This window comes from Phascolarctos cinereus, unplaced genomic scaffold, assembly GCF_003287225.1.
Source record: "Phascolarctos cinereus isolate Bilbo 61053 unplaced genomic scaffold, phaCin_HiC Scaffold_3;HRSCAF=262, whole genome shotgun sequence".
NCBI classification, from domain to species: Eukaryota; Metazoa; Chordata; class Mammalia; order Diprotodontia; family Phascolarctidae; genus Phascolarctos; species Phascolarctos cinereus.
This window is the reverse complement of record NW_027555736.1, coordinates 31,311,025-31,330,953: the sequence shown is the minus strand read 5'-3', so window position 1 is coordinate 31,330,953 and position 19,929 is coordinate 31,311,025. Positions and strand designations below refer to the sequence as shown.

The following is a 19,929-nucleotide window of genomic DNA, read 5'->3' as shown; positions in this document are numbered from 1 at the left end:
TCCAGCCTTGCTGATTCCAGCCCAACATGAGGTAAGCTGCCAGAAACTTACAGCCTCCAATTCCCAGCATAAGAGGCCCCAGCACACAAAGCCAGTGACCAAGACCTAGGCTCCCAACACAAGAAGCTTGGGTCAGTGCCCTCTGTTTCCCAGCAGGAGAGCTCAATCTCTTTAAAGGCCAGGGAATAAAGAAACACCATGAGTAAAAAGAAACGTACCATAGATTAATATTATGAGAAGAGTGAAGATCAAGACAGAAATTCTGAAGAGGACAACACTGTCAACAAACCCACATCTGCAACAACAAAAGGGAATATGAACCAGTCTGAAGCCCAAAAAGGCTTCTCATAAGAGCTCAAGAAGGATTTTTTTTTGACAAAATTATTTTTATTTTGACATCTGAATAAGTGTTGACTCCTCAGGACACGGCCTTTGGCATCTTTTCCAACTTATTCATCAGCTTGTTGCACTGTGCCTTTCTCAGAAACATAGATGCCATCCAAAAATTTTCTGATATCCTTGTTTTTGACTGTGGTGGCCTGTTGAATCAGGGCAGCTGAGTTTCATACAAGTTCAATATCATTTCCTTCAAGAATTAACTTAATCTTTTTGGGCTTGAGAAACAGCACAAGCAACACCTGGTCTCATGTGCACTCTTTGGATATACTTTTCACCCAAAAAATTTCTGATTTCAACAAGTGAGCCATTCTCTTGAATAACAACATTGATGGGGAAGTGAGCATACACAGACCTCATCTTGTAACAAAAACCCAGGGTAACACCTTTGATCATGTTTTGTACATGACTACAGATTGTGCGTATGGTTACAAGTTCTTTTCAATTTCCCCGCCACTTGTCTACCCGGAGCCTTTTTTTCTTCTTTCCAAGGAGACTGAGCTCAACATTGATATGGTTGAAATCCCTTCTGAGGATTCCTCTGGGCTCCTTCACAATAACTGTCCGACCCTTAAGAGAGATGTCAATATTTTCTGGGATGTCGACGGTCTGGTTGCTTAGAATGGTCTTCATTCTGGTGGTGAAAGGGCCAAAACAAGAAGGATTTTAATAGTCAAATGAGAGAGGTAAAAGAGTCCTTCAAAAATACAATTGGCCAATTGGAAAAAAAATACACTGAAGAAAACAAGTCTCTAAAAAACACAACTGGCCAGTTGAAGAAGGAAGTACAAAAACTAACAGAAGAGTATACTGAAGGAAACAAGTCCCTAAAAAACACAATTGGCCAGTTGAAGAAGGAAGTACAAAAACTAACAGAAGAAAACAATCTGTTAAAAACTAGAATTGGACAAATGGAAACTAATGTCTTTATGAGAGAGCAAGAATCAAACAGAAACCAAAAAATGAAAAAATAGATGAAAATGTAAAATACTTCATCAGTAAAACAACTGAATTGGAAAATCGACTCAGGAGAGACAATTTAAAAGTTATTGGACTACCTGAAAATCATGATGAAAAGAAGAGCCTGGACAGAATCTTTCAGTAAATCATAAAGGAAAACTGCCCAGAAGTGCTAGAACCAGAAGGGGAAAAAACCATAGAAAGAATACACCAATCACCACCTGAAAGAGATCCCAAATTGACAACACCAAGAAATATAATAGCAAAATTCCAAAATTACCAGATGAAAGAGAAGGTGCTGCAAGCAGCCAGAAAGAAACAATTTAAATATCATGGAACCACAGTCAGGATTACACAGGACCTTGCAGCTTCTACATTAAAAGACTGCAGGGCATGGAACATGATATTCCATAAGGCAAAGGAGCTTGGATTGCAGCCAAGGATCAATTACCCAGCAAAAATGAACATCATTTTTCAAGGGAGGAGGTGTATATTCAACAAAATAGGAGACTTTCAAACTTTCCTGATAAAAAGACCAGAGCTCAACAAAAAATTTGATCTTCAAGTACAGGACTCAAGAAGTACTTAAAAATGTAAATGGGACAAAAGGATACAATATGTTGTTAATAAGGGGGGGGCTGTTTAAACCCCTACAAGGGAATATGACACTTGCAACCCTTGAGAACTGTATTGTTATTACACCTTGTTAAAGGAGTATACATAAAGAGGGTGGATATTAGTTGACTTTGATGTAATGATAAAAAAAATCTAATCAAGTGGGTTAAATGGATCCAAATAAGTGGATCAATCTGATCTTAGAAAATGTACTGAGAAAGGAGGAGGCAGACAAGGGTAAATTACATTACAGGAAAAGACACAAAATCCTATTACAGCAGAGGGAAAGAAGGGAGGGGGGAGCATTGTTTGAACCTTACTCTCATCAGATTTGGCTCAAGAAGGGCATAATATAATCAGTTAGGTATAGAAATCTAACTTGCCCTATAGGCAGTAGGAGGGAAAAGGGGAAAGAAAAGGGAGGGGGAAAGAAAAGGGAGGGGGAAGAAGGAGGGAAGCAGCAGTAAGACTAAAGGGGAAGAAAAGGGAAAGGGATAATAAAAGGGGGAAGGGACTGAAGGAGGCGGTGGTCAAAAGCAAAACACTAGTGAAGGGGGAAAGGAAAAAGGAGAAAGAAAAGCATAAATGGGGGAAAAGGATGGAGAAAAAGACACAGATAGTAATCATAACTGTGAATGTGAATGGGATGAACTCTCCCATAAAACGGAAACGGATTGCAGAATGGATGAAAAACCATAATCCTACAATATGTTGTTTACAGGAAACACATTTGAAAAAGAGTGACACATACAGGGTAAAGGTAAAAGGCTGGAGCAGAATATATTATGCGTCAGCTGAAGTAAAAAAGCAGGGGTAGCAATCCTGATCTCAGACAAAGCAAAAGCAAAAATAGATCTAATCAAAAGAGATAAGGAAGGAAACTACATCCTGCTAAAAGGCACCATAGACAATGAAGTAATATCATTACTAAACATATATGCACCAAATGGTATAGCATCCAATTTTACAGAGAGAAGTTCAGGGAGTTACAGGAAGAAATAGATAGCGAAACTATACTAGTGGGGGACCTGAACCTCCCCTTCTCTGCACTAGATAAGTTTAACCACAAAATAAACAAGAAAGAAGTTAAGGAGGTGAATAGAACATTAGAAAAGTTAGGTATGATAGACCTCTGGAGAAAACTGAATGGGGATAGAAAGGAATATACTTTTTTCTCGCAGTACATGGCACATACACAAAAATTGACCATGTACTAGGGCATAAAAACCTCACAATCCAATGCAGAAAGGCAGAAATATTAAATGCATCCTTTTCAGATCATGATGCAATAAAAATTATATGTAATAAAGGGCCATGGAAAGATAGACTAAAAAATAATTGGAAACTAAATAATCTAATCCTAAAAAATGATTGGGTCAAACAACAAATCATAGAAACAATCAATAATTTCATTCAAGAGAATGACAATAATGAGACAACATACCAAAACCTATGGGATGCAGTGAAAGCAGTTCTTAGGGGAAGTTTTATATCTCTAAATGCTTACATAAATAAAATAGAAAAAGAGGAGATTAATGAATTGGGCATACAACTAAAAAAACTAGAAAAAGAACAAATTAAAAATCCTCAACTAAACACCAAATTAGAAATATTGAAAACCAAAGGAAAAATTAAGAAAATTGAAATTAAGAAAACTATTGAACTAATAAATAAAACTAAGAGCTGGTTTTATAAAAAACCAATAAAATAGATAACCTTTGGTTAATTTAATTAAAAAAAAGAAAGAAGAAAACCAAATTACTAGTATCAAGAATGAAAAGGGAAGCTACCACCAAGGAAGAGGAAATTAAAACAATAATTAGGAATTATTTTGCCCAACTATATGCCAACAAATTTGACAATCTTAGTGAAATGGATACATATTTACAAAAATATAAATTGCCCAGATTAACAAGAGGAAGTAAAATACTTAAATAACCCCATCTCAGAAAAAGAAATTGAACAAGCCATTGATGAACTCCCTAGGAAAAAATCTCCAGGGCCAGATGGATTTACATGCAATTCTATCAAACATTTAAAGAACAATTAATTCCAACACTATATAGACTATTTGGGAAAATAAGTGAAGAAGGAGTCTTACCAAATTCTTTTTATGATACAAATATGGTGTTGATACCTAAACCAGGAAGAGTCAAAATAGAGAAAGAAAATTATAGACCAATTTCTCTAATGAATATAGATGCAAAAATTTTAAACAAAATACTAGCAAGTAGATTGCAGCAACTTATCACAAGAATAATACACTATGACCAGGTAGGATTTATACCAGGAATGCAGGGTTGGTTCAATATTAGGAAAACTATCAGCATCATTGAGCATATCAACAACAAAACCAACAGAAACCACATGATCATCTCAATAGATGCAGAAAAAGCTTTTGATAAAATACAACACCCATTCCTATTAAAAACACTAGAAAGCATAGGTATAAATGGAGTCTTCCTTAAAATAATAAATAGCATTATCTAAAACCTTCAGCAAGCATTATATGTAATGGGGACAGGCTAGAAGCATTTCCAATAAGAGGGGTGAAACAAGGATGTCCATTATCACCACTGTTATTCAATATTGTACTGGAAACCTTAGCTTTAGCAATAAGAGAAGAAAAAGAAATTGAAGGCATTAGAATAGGCAAAGAAGAAACAAAGCTATCACTCTTTGCAGATGACATGATGATATACTTAGAGAATCCTAGAGAATCAAGTAAAAAACTACTTGAAATAATAAACAACTTTAGCAAAGTTGCAGGCTATAAAATAAACCCACATAAATCATCAGCATTTCTATATATTACCAACAAAGCCCAACAGCAAGAGATAGAAAGAGAAATCCCATTTAAACTTACTGTAGACATTATAAAATATTTAGGAGTCTACCTCCGAAACAAACCCAGGAACTCTATGAACACAATTACAAAACACTTTTCACACAAATAAAATCAGATCTAAATAATTGGAAAAACATCAGTTGCTCATGGGTAGGCGAGCTAATATAATAAAAATGACAATCCTACCTAAGCTAATTTACTTATTCAGTGCCATACCAATCAAACTACCAAAAAATTATTTTATAGAGTTAGAAAAAATAATAACAAGATTCATTTGGAAAAACAAAAGGTCCAGAATATCAAAGGAACTAATGAAAAGAAATGCAGGGGAAGGTGGCCTAGCAATTCCAGATCTTAAATTGTATTATAAAGCAGCAATCATCAAAACTGCTTGGTACTGGCTAAGAAATAGGGAGGTGGATCAGTGGAATAGGTTAAATATGCAAGACACAGTAGTCAATGACTATAGTAATCTATTATTTGATAAACCCAAAGACCCCAGCTTCTGGGATAAGAACCCACTCTTTGAAAAAAACTGCTGGGAAAACTGGAAAAGAGTATGGCAGAAACTAGGCATAGACCCAAATCTCACACCATATACCAAAATAAAGTCAAAATGGGTTCATGACTTAGATATAAAGGCTGATACCATAAGTAAACTGGGAGAACAAGGAATAGTTTACCTATCAGATCTATGGAGAACAGAAGAATTCATGACCAAACAGGAGATAGAGAACATTATGAAAAGCAAAATGGATAATTTTGATTACATTAAATTGAAAAGTTTTTGCACAAACAAAGCCAATGCAACTAAGATTAGAAGGAAGGTAGAAAATTGGGAAAGAATTTTTACAACCAGTCTCTCTGATAAAGGCCTCATTTCTAAAATATATAGAGAATTAAGACAAATTTATAAGAACACAAGCCATTCCCCAATTGATAAATGGTCAAAGGATATGAACAGACAGTTCTCAGATGAAGAAATTAAAGCCATCTATAGTCATATGAAAAAATGCTCTAAATCATTATTGATTAGAGAAATGCAAATCAAAACAACTCTGAGGTACCACATCACACCTATCAGATTGGCCAACATGACAAAACAGGAAAATGATAAATGTTGAGAAGATGTGGGAAAATTGGAACACTAATACATTGTTGGTGGAGTTGTGAAATGATCCAACCATTTTGGAGAACAATTTGGAACTATGCCCAAAGGGCTAAAAATGTGCATACCCTTTGATCCAGCAATAGCACTTCTAGGGCTATATCCCAAAGAGATCAAATAAATGGGAAAAGGACCCACATGTACAAAAATATTCATAGCAGTTCTTTTTGTGGTGGCAAAGAATTGGAAATTGAGAGGGTGCCCATCAATTGGGGAATGGCTGAGCAAGTTGTAGTATATGAATGTAATGGAATACTATTGTGCTATAATAAATGATGAATAGGCTGACTTCAGAAAAACCTGGAAAGACTTATATGGTCTGATGCTGAGTGAAGTGAGCAGAACCAAGAGGACTTTGTATACAATAACAGCCACATTATGCAATGACTAAGATTGTTAAACTGAACTCTTCTCAGCATTACAAGGATCTAAGCATCTCCAGAGGCCTCGGGATGGAAAATGCTGTCCACATCCAAAGAAAGAACTATGAAAGTCGAATTGCTCTCACTTATTTTTACCTTCTGTTGAGTTTTGTTTCATCTTTCTGATGGTTCCTCCTATTGGCTTTAATTTTTACTTACAACTTCACCAACGTGAAAATATGTTTAATGGGTATGTAAATGTAAAGCCTATAACAGATTGTTCGCAGTCTTGGGGAGGGTGGGGGGGAGGAAGAGGGAGAAAAATTTTCAACTCAAAAGCATATGGAAGTGATTGTTGATAAATCAAAATAAATTAATAAAATAAAATAAAATAAAACAAGAGGGCTGGATCCCTTCCAATCTAAGACCTGTGATCCCATGATTGCTGTGGGCTATTTAGGAGTACTATAGGATAAGAAAGTAGCCAAGGTACCAGTGAGGGCAGAAACAGAAATCAGCTGTTATTTGGTGGTAGAGTCTTGGAATCACAGCTTTGTTATTTACTATCCCATTGTTTTCTGATTCTTTTTCCCCTCCTCCAGTTGCTACTGCTGTACTCCCCTCACCATCTTGGAGAAACTTTGTGTATCTTTCCCAAGCGTTACTATGTGTACATATTTTTCCTGGATGGAATGTAAGCTCCATGAAGGCAGGGACAGTTTCATTTCTGTCTTTGTGTCTCAGCACCTAGTGAAGTACCCGGAACATAGCAGGCACTTAATCAATGCTTGTGAATTCATTGGTTAAGTTATTTCAGTTGGGGGTGCGGGGGGGGGGGGGGATGGGAAAAGTAGGACAAAGGTCGGCGGCTACATTCTCTCTGCTGAGTTCTTTTAAGTCTAGCTCCCAAGTTGATTTCATGGCAAGCAAGGATGCTGTAGGGGGCCTGAAAGGAATTTTTTAACCCCATTCCATTCCTTTGCTCTTTGCCAAGAGGAATCCCTGGGACGGGGAGATCTTTCTCCCATCTCACCCTCAAAATATGATGCTCTTGGTGGCCAAGCAACTGAAAGGCTCAGGGGAGCAAGATTCCCAAAGATCTCTTTCCCCAACCCAGATTCCACCAGGATTTCTGCTTTCCCCTAATCTTCTGGCCTATGGCCTCTTGCTATTTACTCCTGCTGGCTGGATGCTGACCCCCTACCCCCACCCCCATTCACATACCTGTGGAAGGGGACTCAGAGCCCCAGCTCCACTCTGACTCACAAGATCACTCCCCTCTTCCAAACAGTTGGGGACTGGGCCTCTATTCTCCCTGCCACAGAGTAGACATGGCCCCTCATGCAACCTGGATGAGTAAGGATCACTAACTCCAGTCTTCCAGTGAGATAGAGGAGCAGCAGGCTTAATTAGCAACCGCCAGACACTATGCCCTCAAGATCCCAGGCATTGCCATCTGACCAGTCAATGGACCCTAAGGACCGCAGGGCCTTCCGTCCACCCTCCTATATGTGATCTCCCCAGTTAGAACATGGGAGCTCTTTGAGAGCCCAGACTGTCTCGTCTTTCTATTTGTGGCCCCTGTGCTCAGCACAATGTTTGGCAGACAATAAGCAGTTAAAAAAATGTATTCCTTCCTTCCTCCCCCTCCCTCTCTCCCTCCTTCTCTTCCATCCTTCTTTCCTTCCTCTCCTCTCTTCCTTCCTTCCCTTCCTCTCTCTCTCTCCCTCCCTTCCTTCTTTCCTTCCTACATCCCCCACTTCTCCCTTCCTTACTTTTTTCCTTTCCTTCACTCACTTCCTTCCTTCCTTCCCTCATGCATGCAGATCAACCCAGGAGGAAGACTGGAAAGGTCCAGGTAGAGATAATAAAGCTGGAGGCATTTGCCTTACTGCCTACCCATAACATTGTCTTCCTTACTATCAGTAAAATTTCCTATGAGTACGACCTTGGGCAAGTCTTTTCCCCTCTGTGGGCTCAGTTTCCTCCTTTATAAAATGAATTTAAAGTTCCCTTCTAGCTTCAAAGCCTTCAGTTCTCTGGTGCACATGTATACTAATAACTCCTTTCCTACTTAGAAATGGCTCTCAATACATACCCCTGAAGAACTTTGAGGATTTAGAGCTGGTAACACTAGACACTCTCTAGCCCAGTTCACCCATTTCACAGACATTATGTCCAGAGAGAGGAGGTGACAATCTGCTCCCTGGTAAGGGAGATCTGGGGTGGTGATGGTGGGTGGGCACTCTCTGCCCACCTCTCTCCTCCCAGCCTCTCAGACCAAGAGAGGTAGGTTGGTGAAAAGGAGCATCTCTCCTCAGCTGAGGGGGGAGCACTGGTTCACTCCTCACACCCAAAGGACCCAAATAATGTGTTCTCCCTGTAGTCCTTCCCATAGCCTGCAGATCTGGTCTGTTGCAGTCAGATCCAAGAAGCTCACAGCCCCTTGGCAGGAGACCAAATCAATGGGGATGTTTCTTAGGTATCCTTACCTAAGAAATGCCCAGGTCATTTCAAATCTTTTCTTTTTTTGCTTTTTTTTCCTTTCTTTCTTTTTTGAGGCAATTGGGTTTAAGTGACTTGCTCAGGGTCACACAGCTCGTAAGTGTCTGAGGCCAGATTTGAACCCAGTTTCTGCCGACTCCAGGGCTGGTGCTCTATCCACTCTGCCACCGAGCTGAGTTTGAAATGACCATGGGTTATCCACTGGCAGTCCTCTGCATAGGAATAATAACCGAACCTTTTGGGGGTGGATGAGTTCATCAAAGGAGAGTGGCTACAGAGAAGATAGACCCTGAGCAGTCATCTTCAGTTAAGAAGGAGGAGATGACCCAGGAAAGAAGGCTGAGAAAAAGTGGTCAGATGGGTAGGAGGGGGACAAGGAAGAAGGAGTATCATGGCAGCCAAGGGAGGAGAAAGTGTCCTGGAGCAGGAGGGTTTGACAGCATCAAAACCTGAAGCCAGAAGGGAGAGGACGGAGACAACACCATTGAATTTAGGGGTGAGGAGATCACTGTCTATAACCCAACTATTGCCTCAAAACATCTCCTCTCCTGCACACATGCTCAGATCTGACTGATCGGTTTTAGAATTGGAATAGACTTGGGAGATTGCCTAAGTCTGAGCCAAACACTGAAGCCAAGGGAGGTAAAATCATTTGGCCATAATCACAGTTAGTAACTGGCAGAGTGTGGATGTAAAGCCAGATCTTCTGTCTCCAAAATATAACAATAATAATGATAAGGTTGATTGTAATAATATTTATATTTATATAAATGCTTTAAGGCTTGCAAAATACTCTACAAACATTATCTCATTTTATTCTTCCTTGAAGGTAGGTGCTATTATTGTCCCCATTTTACAGCTCAGAAAAGCAAGGCAGGCAGAAGTGAAGTGACTTCCCCAGGGTCACACAGCTAGTAAGCACCTGAGGCTGGATTTGAACTTGGGTCTTCCTGATGGCAGTCTGGTGCTCTACCACTGTAACAAGTCCCTTCTCTTTGAGCAAGATGACATCTCTCAAGGACTTGGAGGAATGGTTGGAAGGAAGGAGAATCCAGAAAGGGTAGGAGCTCGATGTTCATTGACATTATCACCAAGAGTGGTCTGGAGTCTTACAGATCTGGCCTCCACTATAGCTTTGAACTTCACACCTTCCCCACCATCACTGCCAAAGAAAGAAAACACTTTCTAGAGTCCCATTTGTTATCCTGAAAAACCATAAGAAATAATTCTATAACTTGACCCATTACTGAAGCTTTGAACCCACATTAACTGGATTTAATCGTTAGAGTTTTCTCCCAGTAATCCATATGTCTCATGTTAGTCTATACCCAGGACTTGGGCCTTGGGAACACAAGAATTTGACTTGTCTTTAGCTCTGATATAGAGCACTCTAGAATAAGAAAACATAGAATACAGGACAGTTTTTATTAAAATTTGACATAGAATGCAGAAAAGACTCATATCTACATCCCTGGATGGTCAAGAAAACTTTTCCCTCTGATGGGTCCCATTTCCCCCAAGAGATCTATGTAATTATGTTCAGAGAAGAGGGGAAAACGCATGGTTAATAAGAGGTTGACCCCCTTCCCCTAGACCTGTACAGTCCACAAGACTCATAGTAAAAATGAAGAGCATTGCCTGGGTTTGCTCCCCTCTGCCTTGTGGCCCCATGGTTCCAAACCCTCGTCTAAGCCTTGGGCCCAGCATCCACCATCACTTTGGTCTCCTCATCCTTTACCACCCTATCACTCTGCTGTTCCTGCCTGCTGAGCCATGCAGCATCTTATGTGATGCTTAGGGTCAAGCTTTGGAAGCTCCATCATTCCACCATACATGCTGGCACTGTTGACCTCTGCTTCCTCTTCCTCAGGAAAGTTACAGATCAGCCAGTGAAATGACTGGGGCCAGCATCCTTCTGCTAGTGCCCACATTCCCAGCAGTTTTGCTCTGGACAGGCCATAGCCCTGTCCAGCACACCAAAGGTCCCTTCAGGCAGTTTGAAGACCTATTGACTCAGCCACCTCCACTGATGGGCTCTAGCTTTCTCTCCCAGACCATCAAGGCCACTGAATTCCATCTCCCCTGCCTCAGGGAACAAGCAATGTGCTTCCCCCTCCCACTGACTTTTTTTTGGGAGGGGGAAATGTTTAAGAACTTCCATTCACCTTTCCACCTCCTGTCATCCCTTCCCTCTGCTCCCTCCACATCCTCCCGGTAGTAACTAGATGCTGGCTATGAAAATAATCCCGAGGCTTGGCCAGGCTTCAAGAAAGCTCTGGAAAAACTAGTAAGGGAAAGGCTCAGGTCCCCCTTACATTCAATTCTCCTTGGGTGCTAATAATTAAATATGGACTTGTAATGTGATAACAATTCTTCCTTTCAACTCCTCTTACTAGGAAAAAATGTTAGATTTGGACCCACATTCTGATCCCAGATGGTTTCCCTTATCTGGGCCTCAGTTTCTTCCTCCGTAAAATGTGAGAATTGGACAAGATTACCTGTGAGAACCTTTCCAAACTCCAAATCACCACCTGCTGGAGTCAGACTTCATCCCTAAAAACATAACCATAAGCAGCTTCAGTCCGGGTTGATGATTTGCTATTGGGGGCAGGGCCAAGGGCGTAGTTTGAGAGGCCAGGACCAGGGACTGAGTGTGGAAGAGAACTCACCCCCAAGGGCTTTGGACTTTCAACATGTGGGCAAAGAATGCTCAACTGACATTGATAAGTATTCCCAGGCCCAGGAATGGAGGCTGAACGTGGGGAACCGCTTCATGGAAAGAAGGGGTGGGGGAAGAGTGAGGGGTGTTAAGTGCTGGGGATGTAGGGAGGAATCAGGAATATAGTCCTACCAAAGCCTCAGCTCCCCACCAGCCACCTCTCCAGACCTTGTACTGTATTTTACAGGGACAGGGGTGTTGGGGGTCCCAGATTATCCTTTTGTATCCACAAATATTGGCATCCAGGCTGATGTCTCCCCAAACTCATATCAACACTCTGGAGAAGTTACAGATAGGGGAGTACGTAAGAGGAGGAAATGTTGGGGCAAGAGTGGGGCTCTCCATTTGCACCCATAATTCCAGCACTTTCGAGCCGGGGGGGACCGCAGTGGACACCCTAAAAAAGATTCTCCATCGTAACACACCAAGCCGGGTTCGCACAGCCTCTACAGAAGGCCTCCAGTGAGGGAGAGGCCATCACCAGCCAATCAATTAATCAATCAAAACAGACATTTATTAGGAGCCTGCTCCATGGCAGGCACTGCCCTGCGGCCTCTTGAGCACACTTTTGGATAGCTCTAATGTTACTAAAACTAAATTTGCCTCTGCTCCCTTCTCCCCTTGGTCCTGGTTCTGCCTTTTGGGATCAAAGAGAACAAATCCAAACCTCCCCCACATCAGACTGACTCATAATGAGCTTGCAGTCCACCAAACCCCCAAACCTTTTTTTTCCCCAATAAACTGCTGTTTAAGCATGTTTCCCCCATCCTATGGACTTGTGAAGATGATTTTTTTTTTAATCCAAGGTTTAGACTTTACACTTTTCTCTATTGAGTTTCTTTCATCTTATTTAATTCAGCTCAATGCTGTAGCCCAGGAGTTCTCAAATAGTTTGTTCTCAGGACCCCTTCATGCCTTTAAAAATTATTGAGGTTCCCCCCAAGAACTTGTGTTTATGTGGGTAATATCTATAGCTATTTACCATATTGGAAATTAAAACATCTTCATTTTAATAAGTCAAATAGATCCAAAGGGTCCCTAGACTACATTTTGAGAATTGTTACCGGTGCCTAGAAGTACTTTTTGAGATCTAAACTTGGTCATCTAATATATTTTCCAGCCATTCAATGACATCCCACTCTTTGTGACCTAATGGATCATGCCAATATTGTCCATGGAGTTTTTATTGGAGTGGTTTACTATTTCCTTCTCTGGTGGATTAAGGCAAACAGAGGTTAAGTGACTTGCCCAGGGTCACACAGCTCGTATGAGTGTGAGATTTTAACTCAGGTCTTCCTGATCCTGGGTCTGGCAGTCTAGCCATTGACCACCAGCTGTCTTTAGTATGTTAGCTGTCTCTTATTCATCGACATATTCTCACTATCTTCAATTTTCAGGGCTAGGCTGAGGGCAACTGCTCCTCTTTGTCCTATCATAGATAGTAGGTTATAGGATTTTTAAGTTGGCAAGGAACCCCTTATCTTTAACAGAAGACTGTAACTGAGGATCACCAAGGGGAAATGACTTGCCCAAGGTCATATTGCCTGTCAATAGCCAAGCCAGGATTGGAAATCAGATCTTCTGGATGGAATCCAGGGCTCAATCTTATGTCTCTGTTTCCTGAACTCCCAGAACAGAACTCTGAGAGACACAGGAAGTCTCGTGTAGGATAATAGGAGATCTGTGAGAGATAAAATTAAGAATCATAGAATTATAAAATCCCAGAGTATGAAGAGAGAATTTGGAATCCAGGGGCATAGGTTCAAATCTCAGCTGCCACCTGCTACCTTCTGGGGACTTTGGGGAAGCCACTTAACTCCAAGTCTCCATTTCCTCTTTTGTAAAGTGAGGGGGATTGGACTAGAGGACCCTAAGGTCAGCTGTAAAGTGATAGTGTTATGGGAGGCAAAAGAGCTGGATTGGGCAGGGGAAGGGGGCCAGAGAGCCTGGATTTTGACACTGGCTCCTCCATATTCTATCTGTGTGACTGTATAAGCCAAAACCTCTCTGGTCCTCGGCTTTTTGGACTCAGGGACTTCCGAGGTCCCTCCCAGCTCTAGATCTACACTCCTATGACAAACAGTCATCCATCCAGTCCTTCATTTTGCAGATGAGGAAGCTGGTGTTCCGAGAAGAGAGAGCTTCCTTACTCTAGCTCTTGGAGGGAGTCACCAGCAGAGACAGAATTTGAACCCACATCTGATTTCAGATACAGTCCTTTGTACCACATATGCTCATCACTCATGAGTTCAGGTGCCTGAGGCTACACCCTGAGAAGAAAGAGCCAGGGGTCTGAGAGGAAGATATGGAACTGGGGAGAGGGGAACAATCTCTCCAACTGATGCTCAAGTTTGTATGCCCATCTCCCTCAAAGCAGGCCAGGCCAGGAAATGCATCAGCTCTCCCACCAGCCAAGCTTGATGAGTATTCCACACCAGACTGGTGTGACAAGTGATCCGGTTAGCCCCTCCCTCAGGCTGCCTGCTGACGGAGGGGAAGGGGCTTTAATCTCTGAAACAGTCAAGGTGGGGAAGGGAAGGAGGAGGAAAGTCATCTGGAATCTGTTTTAGGAGCTGGGTCAGAGCCCAAATACACCTCCATGCACAGAGGAGCAAGGCTGGGCTTTTGGCTCCCCCATTCAAGGCCAGAGCCAGGAAGGGGGATATAGCGTGGGAGAACACAGCCCAGACCTTGTGTGCTCCATGTGTCCAAACCATGCAGCTTGCTGTCCTTTGTTCGGCAAGCCGGCTGCTGTTGCTGCCTGGCGAGGATGACTTCTGGAAGCCCCCTAGACTGGAACAGGCGGCTGGCTCCCCAGCTGTGAGGTGGGAGCTTCTGTCCTGGGATCTGACCCCACCCCCTTATCTCTAGGACTGTGGGGTGACAGCCTTCCCCTCCTTTCTGCGTCTATCTGCCCGGCTCAACTCCACTTCTAGCTACCTCCTCCACACAGTGACCTGCCAGCTTCTGAGGGCTCCAGGCAGCTCCTTTCCCCTGCTTCTCCAACATGCCGAGCATCTATCTGCACCATGCCAAGACATCCTCAGTTACTTCAACCAGCTCGGGCCATAATTCAGTCAGGCATCCAGATGTTGGGCCTACGCAAGGCCAACGGTTTTGATTAACTAATGACTCAATTTTTGTTTGGGTTTTTCCCCCCCTGACCTTTCTTAGATTTTGGACTTCCATTGAATTTTAGATGGGTTTTGCTGAACTTTTGTCTAAACTGATCACATTTTTAGGGGCTTATGATTTATAGTTTAAGGATCATCTGGTCCAACCCCCATTATTTTACAGAAGAGGAAACTGAGGCCCAGAGAGGGGAAAGATTTGTCCAAGATCAGTCACATGAGTCAAAGGATAATAACCTTAGAGCCAACAAGTCTAATCATCTGGAACCTTCTAAGGTAGGGCTCTTTATTCCAAAGTCTAATCTTAAGTGGCCATTTGGAGCCCAGATAAGGATAGGGGAGGTTGCTAATGAGCTGCATACTCAATGAGTCATCAGTCTGATGTGGAAGCCACAAAAGCTCACTTGACCCAGGGCTATGGAGGCTCATAGCTTATATGTCTCCTTGTAGTGGGCTCTCATGGGACGCCATTTGGAGAACTGTGTCTGATTCTGGGTGCCTCGGTCTAATGACATTGCTAAGCTACCCGAGTGTCCAAAGGAGGGCATCCAAGATGGCAGAAAGCCTTCAGTCCATAATGGAGGAACTGAAGGACCTGGGCTTTCTTCAGCTGGAGAAGAGATGCTGGGGAGCCAAGTCTGTAGGTGTTGGAAAGACTTTCCTGTGAAGCAGGGTCTGACCTGCTCTGTGTGGCACCAGGAAGAACCAGGAAGAGTAGATGAAGTTGTAAGGAGGTCAGTTTAATACCTAGGTCTATCCAAGGTAGAATGGATTACCTCGGGAAGTAGTGGATTCCCCCTCTTTAGAGGTCTTTAACCACAGCTGGACAGCTACTTGCCAAGTATATTTTTACTGGAGATTCCTTTCGTGTATCAGGTTGGCCTCTGATGTCCTTCTCACTTTCAGACTCTGGGAGGGCTCGGATTGGAACAGTGAGAATACTCCAAAGGGAACTGAGGAAGTAATGGGGGGAGGGAGCAGATTGGGGATTGCATCTAAGCCTCAAGAGACCCTTCCCTACTAAAGCTTCCATTCTGCTCCTGGGGAGGGAATAAAAAGCTTAGCACTCCACCTCGACAAGGTGTTTCTTGGTCCTCAGCCCTGGAAGTCTCTTACTTAGATGCTACCACTTGACCAATGATATCCAAAGATAAAAGATGGGTCCCCAAGAAACTGTCACATAGTTATATGAATCTTTCCATATGTGTATATTAATGGGCAGCTAGGTGATGCAGTGGATAAAATGCTGGACCTGGAGTCAAGAAAACTTGAGTTCATATCCAGCCTTAGACTCTTACTAGCTGTATGATCCTGGGCAAGTCACTTAATTCTGTTTTCCTCAGTTTCCTCATCTGTAAGATGAGCTGGAGAAGGAAATGGCAACCCATCCCAGTGTCTGCCAAGAAAAGCCTAAATGGGGTCACGAAGAGGTGGACAGGACTGAAAACAGCTAAACAATACATATTAATATGCATGATTCCAAGGAATCATAGGATTATAGCATCATAAGACCATCAGATCTAGAGCTAAGAGACTCAGAGGCCATCTACCCCAACCCTCTCATTTTGTAGATGAGGAAACTGAGGCCTGAGAAGGGTAAGGGACTTGGCCAAGCCTATACAAATAGTATCAGAGGTGGAATTTGAACCTGGGTCCTTTAGCTTCAGATACAGTCCCTAACATAGTGCTAGCACATTTGTTGGTCAATAATTTCAGTCGTGTCTGACTCTTCCTGATCCCATTTGAGGTTTTCTTAGCAAAGATACAGGACTAGTTTGCCATTTCCTTCTCCAGCTCATTTTACAGATAAGGAAACTGAGGCAAACAGGGCTAAATGACTTGCCCACAGTCATACAGCTAGTAAGAGTCTGAGGCCAGATTTGAACTCAGGTATTTCTGACTCCAGGCCCAGTGCTCTATTCATTTGCCACCTAGCTGCCTTAGGCTACCCACAGTAGGTGCTTAATAAATGTTTGTTAGTAGATTTCCACTGTACCACATTACTTCTGCTTTCAGATTTTAGGCTAGCCAACATCAAACCATAGTCTAGTCTTGATGGCTATATTGGAAGTGTTAGGTTATCTACCATGCCATATAAAAGAAAGAACACACTGCGCTCAGATCAATCAATTAATCAGTGTGTAAGTGCCTATTATGAGCCTGGCTCTGACAGGAATAAAAAAGTGAAACAGTTTCTGCCTTCAAGGAGCTTACATTCTAATAGAGCAAGGAGCACTGGGGTCAAATTCCTCCCCTGCCACTTATAAACTTCGTGACCTTTGGCACCTCATTTCCTCTCATCTCCTTTCCCTGTTCTAAAAAAGGGTAGGATTACATGCTTTCTTAAGGTAACTTTTAGCTCCAACACCTCATATTTTTATTTCTAAGGCCCTTCTTGCTCAATCCTACAGTTCTAAATCTTAAAGTTATTGGCCTCGAACCTAGTAAGGGAAGGATCTCTGCTGAAGATGAGCTTGGTACCTTCTTTCTGCAAACTCCCCCCAACTCTAATCCAGTCCTTCCACTAAAGCCAGGACAATGAGTTCCTTTTGGAGGAGAGGAAAGAGAAGGTGAGAAGTGAGAGGAGGATAGAGAAAGGGGTCCTTTGTAACACTCCGTGACTCACCGGAGATGGCATCTTTGGCCAGCCTCCCTTCTCCATGTACTCTCTGCTCAGCCTAGCCCATGTCTGGGTCCCCCTTGCGCCAATAACCAAGGCAGCCCATGTCAATGACGGATTGCGAAACCTGCGTGGTGCAGCTCATGGCCCTGTAAAGCGGCTTCATTATCAAAGAGCAGATTGTTGGCAGCTCCTCCAATCTGGCCCTTTTTGTGTCTAATTGCTCTGCACTTGATGTGAACATCCTTCCACATTACGTTTCACATAATAAATATATGGAAAAATCTGTCTTTTTCCATCGGCCCCTGCCCAGAAAGGAACAGATTTTTGAGTTGGGTTCTTTCACAAGCAATAAAGGAGTAAACGTTTTAGATGCCATGATGCTTTGTAACCCGGACTTTATTAGCCCCTGTGGCTCCGGAGTGGAGAGGTTTAGGGGGCTTAGATTTTCCTGTGAGTTGTATCTTCTTTAGAAGAAGAAAAAGAAGAGGATGTTGGCTTAATGCTGGGTGTCTCGTTGGAGATCACAAAGGAAGTGCGCAGATGTGTTCAACCAGCATGACAATGACTTTCTCACCTCTTTGAGTATGGAAGGCAATGAGGACAGCTGGGCAGGCTGGCCAAGATTTAGAAAATCTTAGCGATAGGAGGAATCTGGAAGAGACTGAAGTCCAGTTCATACCTGAGTCCGTGCTGTAATGAACAAGAGAACTGAATTGAGAGTCAAGGGAACTGGTTCAGAGTCTGACAATCTAGCCCAGCGACCTTTCTGATTTGTTTGTCTCTAAGTGATAGACTTGAAACTAGTTGTTTCCACGTCCTAAAAATTGTTTTAAGGGACTAACAAGCTACCTCCAGGTAGTGGTCTTTCAGCTTCCACTTAACCACCTCCAGTAATGGGAACTTCTCCATATTTAATGTTTGTAAAATACTTTACAAATATCATCTTATTTGATCCTCAAGACAACCCTGAGAGATAGCTGCTGTTATTCTCCCCATTTTACAGACGAGGAAACTGAGGTGGAGACAAGCCAGTGATTTTCTCAAGGTCACACATGTGGTAATGGCAGAATTTGAATCCACATCTGAATCTATCATTTTTTCCCACTCCTATATAACAGCCCACCCTTCAGATGGGTCCTAGATAAATCAGCTCTAGATTTGGGGTCCTATAATTCTCTGAAATACTTGCAAGTTCTCATGTTCCCTACCTTTTTCAAGTCTTCTCCAGTTCTTCCACAAGAACCTCCTTTGGCATGAGGCCCTCCACCATGCTGATTGCCCACTTCTGTCAAGCCTCTAGCTTGTCAAAATCCTTCCTAAAACATGAAACCTAGACTTGAACACAGAACTCTAGATGTGGTCTGCCCAGGGCCAAGAAGAGTGGAATAATCACCTCTGTTGTTCCAGAAATACAAGTGAGTCCAGGGAGCAGTAGCCAGGAATGGGTACTAGAATTTACAGCTGGAAAGAATCTCAGAGATTGTTGAATCTAACCTCATTTCATGGAAGAGGAAGCTGAGGCTAAGAAAAGGTAAGCAACTGGCAGAGCCAGGGTCTAAGCCCAGATCCTCTGGGGTGCTTTTATGCTCCCTCACCCTAGGGTGTCCCACGTCCATCTCCCACTCTCTGATGGCTTGAGATAGGTCTGAGGGCCTGTGAACAACAACTTGGAGGCTGTAGCCTGGCCGGCAGAAGCAACTCTAAAGATAAGATCAAAGGAGCCTCCTTGACCACATGATAGCCGAGGGAGCTCTATCCAGAGACGACATCAGCAGAGGAAACTGTGTGCCAGGTTTAGTCTATTAAAACATTACCACCTGCTTTGCCACTGCACCCCAAGGACCATGGGATCTTCCCATTTGGCCTCAAAGCCAAAGCCTTTGATATGGATTGTCTCCCCCATTAGAGGTTAAAAGGTGAGTGAGACTGTCTCTGATTTTCCACTTGTATTTGCTTTGTACCTAGTAAGTGCTTAATAAAGGCATTTTCAGTCAATGCTACTTCCCCCTGCCCTGGCTTGCATCTTCAGGAGAGCCCTCTCTCAGGAGCAAAGTCCCCTTCATTCACATCACCAGTGACTTACTCTTGCCTCTAAGATCAAATACAGACTCTTCGGTTTGGCATTTGAAGCCTTTCTTGGCTTGCATTTTACTCTTTAGATGCTCGACTTTCCAGCCAGAGTGGCCTGTCCTCCCTGCTACTCCTTGTAAACGCCATCTCCCACCTCTGGGCTTTTACCCAGGTTGTCCTGTGTGTCTCCCCTTCTCACCACTGCCACCTAGTATTCCTCAACTCTTTCTAGACTCAGTTTAAGAGCCAGCTACTTCCAGAGGCCCATCACATCCCACTCCTCCCTGGTACTAGTGCCCTCCCCATGCCCAGGAAAGTTATTTTTAATTTGACTTGTATATAGCGTGCTTCCTCTTAGGTGTGTACATGTTTCCCATGATTAGATCCTTTAAGGCTGGAATTGTTTCATCCCCAGAATGCAGTAGCAAGCCTGGCAGTAGTGGGTGCACAATAAATGTTTGTTAAATTAAGTTGAGTCCAATTGAACTGAATCAAATTGAACTGAGCTGAGCTAAACTGCCTCCTTTATTGT

General features: G+C 42.7%; 1 pseudogene; it reads right to left on the bottom strand.

Moving 5' to 3' along the window:
- Positions 1–371: 371 nt before the first annotated feature.
- Positions 372–1,051, bottom strand: LOC110200070 (large ribosomal subunit protein uL6 pseudogene; annotated as a pseudogene).
- Positions 1,052–19,929: the final 18,878 nt, after the last annotated feature.